Here is a 7643-nt window from a genome sequence, read left to right as displayed (position 1 = left end):
AGCAGGATGGGGAAGGCCCGAGGGGACTTTGTACCGGGCAGGGGTTGTGTCCCACAGCAGGATGACTAAGGCCCGAGGGGACTTTGTCCTGGGGAGTGGCTGCGTCCCACCGCAGGATAGGTAAGGCTCGAAGGGTGTCTGTACCGGGAAATGGTCGTGTCCCACTGCAGGATGGGCAAGGCCTTGGACAAGTCTGGACCCGGGATGGGTAATGTCTGAGGGAAATCTGTACAGGGGAGGCATTGTGTCCCACGTTAGGGTGGGTGAGGCCGGACGGGAATCTGTACAGGAGAGAGTGTGTCCCACAGCAGGACGTGTAAGGCCCGAGGGGAGTCTGTCCTGGGGAGGGGTTGTGTCCCACAGCAGGATGGGGAAGGCCCGAGGGGAGTCTGTTTTGGGGAGGGGTTGTGTCCCACAGCAGGATAGGTAAGGCCCCAGGGGAGACTGCACCAGGGAGGGGTTGGGTCCCACAGCAGAATGTGTAAGATGTGAGGGGAGTCCAACCCGTAGAGGGGTTGTGTCCCACAGTAGGATGGGTAAGGCCCGAGGGGAGTTTGTACCAGGCCTGGGTTGTGCCCCACAGCAGGATGGTTAAGGCCAGTCAAGAGTCTATACCGGGGAGGGGTTGTGTCCCACGGCAGGAAGGGTGAGGCCCGAGGGAACTCTTTACCAGGGAGGGTATGCGACCCAAAGTAGGACAGGTAAGGCTCAAGGGTTGACTATACCGGGGAGGGGTTGTGTCCCACAGCCAGACGGTCAAGGCCCGAGGGAAGTCTGTACCTCGGGGGGGTTGTGTCTCACAGCAGGATGGGTAAGGCCCGAGGGGAGTCTGTTCCTCGGAGGGGTTGTGTCCCACAGCAGGATGGTTAAGGCCAGAGGGTAATCTGTACTGGGGAGGGTATGCGTCCAAAAGTAGGATGGGTAAGGCTCAAGGGTAGACTATACCAGGGAGGAGTTCGGTCCCACAGCAAGATGGGTAAGGCCTGAGGACAGTCTGTACTGGGGATGGAATGTGTTGCACAGCAGAATGGGTAAGGCCCGAGGGAAAACTGTACCCAAGTGGGGTTGTGTCCAACAGCAGGTGGACAAGGCTCAAAATTAGACTTTACCAGGGAGGAGTTCAGTCCCACAGCAGGATGGGTAAGGCCCGAAGGGACTCTGTTCAAGGGAGGAGTTCAGTCCCACAGCAGAATGGGTAAGGCCCGAAGGGAGTCTGTACCGGGGAGGAGTTCAGTCCCACAGCAGGATGGGTAAGGCTCGAGGGCCATCTGTACCGGTGAGGGATTGTGTCCCACTTCAGGATGGTTCCGGCCTAAAGGGCAGTCTGCACCGGGGAGGGGTTGTCCCCCACAGCAGGATGGGTAATTAGATTAGATTACATTACACTGTGGAAACAGTCCCTTCGACCCAACAAATCCACACTGACCCGCCGAAGCGCAACCCACCCATACCCCTACATTTACCCCTTACCTAACACTACGGGCAATTTAGCATGGCCAATTCACCTGACCTGCACAACTTTGGATTGTGGGAGGAAACCCACGCAGACACGGGGAGAACGTGCAAACTCCACACAGTCAGTCGCCTGAGGCGGGAATTGAACCCGGGTCTCTGGCGCTGTGAGGCAGCAGTGCTAACCACTGTGCCACCGTGCCGCCCACAAATGTCCGAGGGGAGTCTGTACCGGGGAGGGTTTGTGTCCCACAGCAGAATGGGTAAGGCCTATGGAGTGACCGAGAGCAAACATTTACTTAGGGAGCTGAGGGGCAACATTTTCCACAGAGGACGGTTCATATACAGAATGGACTGCCAGTGGCACATGTGAGAAACAAGAACAATTACGACATGGAAAAGACATTTGGGCAGGAACATCGGGGGAGAAGGTTTGAAGGGCCATGGGCCAAACGCAGGGAAATGCAACTCATTCAGTTCAGGAAACCTGGTCAGCATTGATGACTTCGGCCAGAGAGTCATGCAGCACAGAAACAGACCCTAAGTCTTGGGTTATTGGGGGAGTGGACTCTCGTGACAAGGCATGTTGTCGAGACTGAAGTACGTTAGAGAGATATGGATGGTCGCCTGGACTGGAGCAGGTTCAAACGTATGAAGCGATTGGTGAGAGGGGAGGAAAGTACCGAGATAGGAACTGTTTTTGGTATTAGAATGGTTGAAGACACTGATCCACAAGACAACCCATAGATACAGTGTGGGAGAGGGAACACAGAATGGAACATTCCCAGACAGCATTCCCACCCTCTCGTGGAAGGCCTGATTTCCCCTCTTTTGTACTGATGCTCACTAAGTTTAGCATTAGAATGACTGATCCACATGACAAGCCATAGATACAGTGTGGGAGAGGAAACACAGAATGGAACATTCCCAGACAGCATTCCCACCCTTTCGTGGAAGGCCTGATTTCCCCTCTTTTGTACTGATGCTCACTAAGACAGCACAGGCTTGGATTGATAACTGTGACACTCCCGATGTTGTCTTCGTACAACAAAACTTGCAGTAAAGGCAGTGACCGAACCTGGGGTTTGTCTGTATTGTGCTCCCCCTCCAGCACTATAGCTATGTCATGTCCTGTTAGCTGATGTTTGGAGCCCTCTCATTGCTCTCTGCTCTGTGCACTGTGAGTGATCTTACCTCACTGCAGGATTTATTGATGGCTCCAGATCTCCCTGCCCTCTGTCTCTCTGGCTGACAAACTATCTTCAATGAGGGATGGATGAGACACCCAGCAGCTGGGAAGTCTATTAGGTCAGGACCTTCCTGCGTACCTACAGACAGATAAACAGAATGGGAAATTAAACTGATGCAGTGAGGGCTACACATGTCAAATGGCACTGAGTCCGACAGAAATCTGGAACATCCCAGTCTCCATCGTCTATCTGGAGTGGAGAATTCTGTTTGTTCAGGATCTGGATTAGCTGCAAAAGCGAGGGACACTGACAGAGGCAATAATTAGACCCCCACAGTGAGGGATACCACATGGAGAGTTACTAAGTAATATCACCAGAGTGCAAGATCAAACAATTGTGCAGGAAGAAAGGGTTTTGATTCATGTTGCGCTGGGATGCTCAACCTGGGAGCAGGCGAAGTGATGGCCTAGTGGCATTATGTGAGACAATTTATCCAGAAACTCAGCAAATATCCTCTGGATACAGGTTCAAATCCCACAATTGCAAATGATTGAATGTGAATTAAATGCTTCAAAAAAGATGTAATTAAAAACCTGTGAGTGAGTATTAAACAATCGCTGATGTTAAGAAAAATCCACCGGGTTCATTCATGTCTTTAGTGAAGTAATCTAAGGTGGGTCTTTCCTCCGATTGTCCTTGACACCGATAGCCCCGCCCTCCTGCACATTGACCTTCGCAAGATGGCGGCTTTGAGGCCCGCGCTCCCTCTTCCCTCAAACAAATGGCGACCGTCACCCTGGGCCGCTTTCCTGACAGAGACCACCATCTCCTTATCAGGGCCTGGAGGATCTTTTTCGGTTTTTTTCACCTATATCCGCGTCTTGTGAATTCTCTCCGCTCCTTTCTCCCAGTGAGTATCCCACACGCCGCTCTCTGAAGCCGATCGTAGCCGCACCCGGAGAAAGCTGCTCCATGTCTCGCCGTGCCCTGGTTAATGTGACACTGCGCATGCCCTTCATAGAAATCAAACTGCGCGTGCGTCGGAGATTATCAGTGAGTTTATAGAGAATATTCATAACTACACAGAATCACGGGAGAAATATAAGACATTAGCAATTGCTCTGTCGAGTTATAGTCATTGAGATGGTTCATATCCAAATAGATTTTTCCATCCAACTTAACCATACCGGCCAGGTATGTAAATTACCAATCGTTCTGGGAATTTGAAAATAAGTTTGTTACTCGAGTTGTGTAAATCTATTGGAAATATGTACATTGTCAGATTTACATCTTAACTATGTTGTCAGATTTACATCTTAACGATTTCTTTAAAACCTCACATTGTTTTATGAGAGGGGATAATGCTCCACTATGATCATGAGAATGATCAATCCTGCAAAACAGTTTACTTTCTGACCAATCCTGAAGCGTTCACTCCCGAGAATGCATTGGTCCCGCTCCTCACTCACTCTGGTTGGAGGACCGGATGCTGCTCTGTCCTCCAGTTCCGCCCCTTCCTCCCAATTGCAGTGTTGATTGTGGCGCGACTCAGCAGCTAAGCAACAGAAACATTAAGGGACAAGGGAAGTTGGAGTCGATGCCTTGTGATGCGGTGAAAATATCCCGAATCTTGGACTGAGAGGCCTCGGTTCAATTCACAGATGGTGCAGGTGTGTGTAAAAACAATTTTGAACAGGTTCATGCGGGAAAACAAGGGAAGTCAGGAACCGACTAAAAACAATAGAAAACGCATACAATGTGGTGGGGCTTTCAATACTCAGATGATTTTAGTCTTTACCAAGTGTTTCAGGGTCCCAATACAGTCTATCCCACTTTTCCCTTTGCACAGCCATATACCACGATTGTGGGATAAAGTGTTGTGGTGGGATATAAAGGTGCTTTTCTGGAACTCCCTCAGTTTTGAAGGTGAAAATAGGTGAGAAGGAGTAGGGTTTTGTGTGGAGTTACCTGTTCCCCTCCTGTTGCAGCATCTTATTATTGCCCTGACTCTACTTCGTACATGTTTGGTAGAGATCAGTGACGTTTCATAAGGCCACAATACAAGATCCTTCACTCTGTTTAAGACAGCAGAAATCTCTTTTATCACTTCATAGTCATGATATGCATGGACCTGTTGCAGTGCTTCAAAGTCCATGAGGCAGCCATACTCTCTATGATAGACAGACTGAGTTTGGAACCTCCTCTGTCCTTAAGACTTTATGCACTACTTGCACTCTTCAATTTCCCCTTTGCACGTTCACTTTCCAACCCACCCCACCTGCATCACTCCACAGTTGGAGCTCTCAAGGGCAGACGTCTGTGGAATAGCCTCCCTAAACTTCTCTATCCTCCTTTTAAGATGTATTTTAAAATCATTCTCTTTAATCAACGTTTTGATCATCCATGAATCACCTTAGGAGATTTGCCATGTGAAAGTTCCATACAATGCAAGTTGTTGTTGTTATTGCCATACATTAGGAGAAACAGGAATGATGCAGTCAATTCTAACAAGGAAGTCACTGATAGGCGTAGTGTACAGGCCACCAAATAATTACATCACATTGGTATGGGCAATAAACAAATACATAACTAATGCCTGTACAAATGGTACAGCTATTATCGTGGGTGATTTTAATCTATATGTAGATTGGTCAAACCAGCTCAGTCAATGTAGCCTTGAGGAGTTCATAAATGTATTCATGATAGTTTTCTTGAACAGTATGAAATGGAACTGGCAAGGGAGCAAGCTATCCAAGACCTGGCCCTGTGCAATGAGGCAATAATAATTAATGACTTCAGAGTTACGGATCCCCTGGGATGAAGCGATCACCGTATGGTTGAATTAGAATACATATGGAGAGTGTGAAGATAAAATCTAATAACTGGGTCCTGTGCTTGAACACTGGGAACTACAATAGAATGAGAGAGAATCTGGATAAAGTAGACTGGAAACAAAAAAAAAATTATGGTGGGAAGTTGATGAGCAGTGGAAGATTTTCAAAGACATTTTACAAAGGTCTTTTCCAGTGAAAAGGAAGGACTGTATGAAAAGGCATACTCGGCAATGGGTATCTGAGGAAAGTGATCAAATTAGACCATAAGACCATAAGACATAGGAGTGGAAGTAAGGCCATTCTGCCTATCGAGTCCTCTCCGCCATTTAATCATGGCTTATGGGCATTTCAACTTCACTTACCCGCATTCTCCCCGTAGCCCTTAATCCCTTGTGACATCAAGACTTTATCAATCTCTGCCTTGAAGACATTTAGCGTCCCAGCCTCCAGTGCACTCTGTGGCAATGAATTCCACAGGCCCACCACTCTCTGGCTGAAGAAATGTTTCTGAATTTCTGTTCTGAATTGACCCCCTCTAATTCTAAGGCTGTGCCCACCGGTTCTCATCTCCTCGCCTAATGGAAACAATTTCCTAGTGTCCACCCTTTCCAGGCCATGTGTTATCTTGTAAGTTTCTATTAGATCTCCCCTTAACCTTCGAAACTCCAATGAATATAATCCCAGGATCCTCAGTCATTCCTTGTATGTTAGACCTACCATTCCAGGGATCATCCGTGTGAATCTCCGCTGGACACGCTCCAGTGCCAGTATGTCCTTCCTGAGGTGTGGGGACCAAAACTGGACACAGTACTCCAAATGGGGCCTATCCAGAGCTTTTTAAAGTCTCAGTAGCACATCGCTGCTTTTATATTCCAACCCTCTTGAGATAAATGACAACATTACATTCGCTTTCTTAATCACGGATTCAACCTGAATGTTTACCTTGAGAGAATCCTCGACTAGCACTCCCAGATCCCTTTGTACTTTGGCTTTAATAATTTTCTCACCGTTTAGAAAGTAGTCCATGCTTGTATTCTTTTTTCCAAAGTTCAAGACCTCGCGTTTGCCCACATTGAATTCCATCAGCCATTTCCTGGACCACTCTCCCAAACTGCCTAGATCCTTCTGCAGCCTCCCCACTTCCTCAGTACTACCTGCCTGTCCACCTAACTTCGTATCATCAGCAAACTTGATTAGAATGCCCCCTGTCCCTGCATACAGATCATTAATATATAATGTGACCATGCAGTTAACCATGCCTGGGATCCAATCAACAACAAGTCCAGCAGTAACTTCAGTGCAATTGCCGAATGGGCAGACTGTTTCAGTCCAAGGAGTTATTCAAGCAGCTCAGTCCTCAGTCACGCAGTCCCCTCAAGTTCAGAGTGTTCAGATTTCTACTATACTTGGAAATGAGGACTCCCAGGAATCTGTGGATAGCATGACTGACTCTCAGAAACGTAGAGAAATTCTATCGAGACTGCCTTCATACAGGAAAGTCCTGAATGAACTTTCTTTTGATCCCCCCCAGTGTGCCAAGAAATCGATGACGAGAAATCAGAAGAGAAGTCTGCCTCAACCATTACTACAATGACAATGCAGACACCCATCTATCAGACTAGCAGCGGACAATGTGTTGCTATTACACAGGGGGGAGCAATTCAGCTGGCCAACAATGGTATAGATGAAGTGCAAGGACTCCAGACACTAACAACGACCAACGCAGCTACAGCCAAGGCTGGAGCAGCCATTATACAGTATGCACAAAGCCCTAATGGACAGCAAATCTTTGTGCCGGGCAGAATCTTGATAGAAATTGTCCCATTGTACAGACACAGCATGGGTTCATGAAGGGCAGGTCATGCTTGACCAATCATTTGGAATTCTATGAAGACATTTCAACCAAGGTGGACAATGGGGACCCAGTGGATGTGGTGTAGCTGGATTTCCAAAAAAAAACATCAACAAAGTGCTGTGCAAGAGGCTGTTGCATAATATAAGGGTGCATAGTGTAAGGGGTAGAAGATTGGTTGACCAATAGGAAACGAAGTGTGGGGATAAATAAGTATTATTCTGGCTGACAATCATTGACAAGTAGTGTGCCTCAGGGATCGGTGTTGAGACTGCAATTATTTACAATTGATACAGATGATTTGGAGTTGGAACC

At 47.7% G+C, this 7643-nt stretch overlaps 1 pseudogene; it reads left to right on the top strand.

Moving 5' to 3' along the window:
- The first annotated feature begins 3728 nt into the window (after positions 1–3728).
- On the top strand, positions 3729–7302 carry LOC122547753 (annotated as a pseudogene).
- Positions 7303–7643: the final 341 nt, after the last annotated feature.

This window comes from Chiloscyllium plagiosum, unplaced genomic scaffold, assembly GCF_004010195.1.
Source record: "Chiloscyllium plagiosum isolate BGI_BamShark_2017 unplaced genomic scaffold, ASM401019v2 scaf_2365, whole genome shotgun sequence".
In the NCBI taxonomy this organism is placed as follows: Eukaryota; Metazoa; Chordata; class Chondrichthyes; order Orectolobiformes; family Hemiscylliidae; genus Chiloscyllium; species Chiloscyllium plagiosum.
Note: the sequence above shows the minus strand (reverse complement) of the source record. Positions and strands in the feature narration are given on the sequence as shown.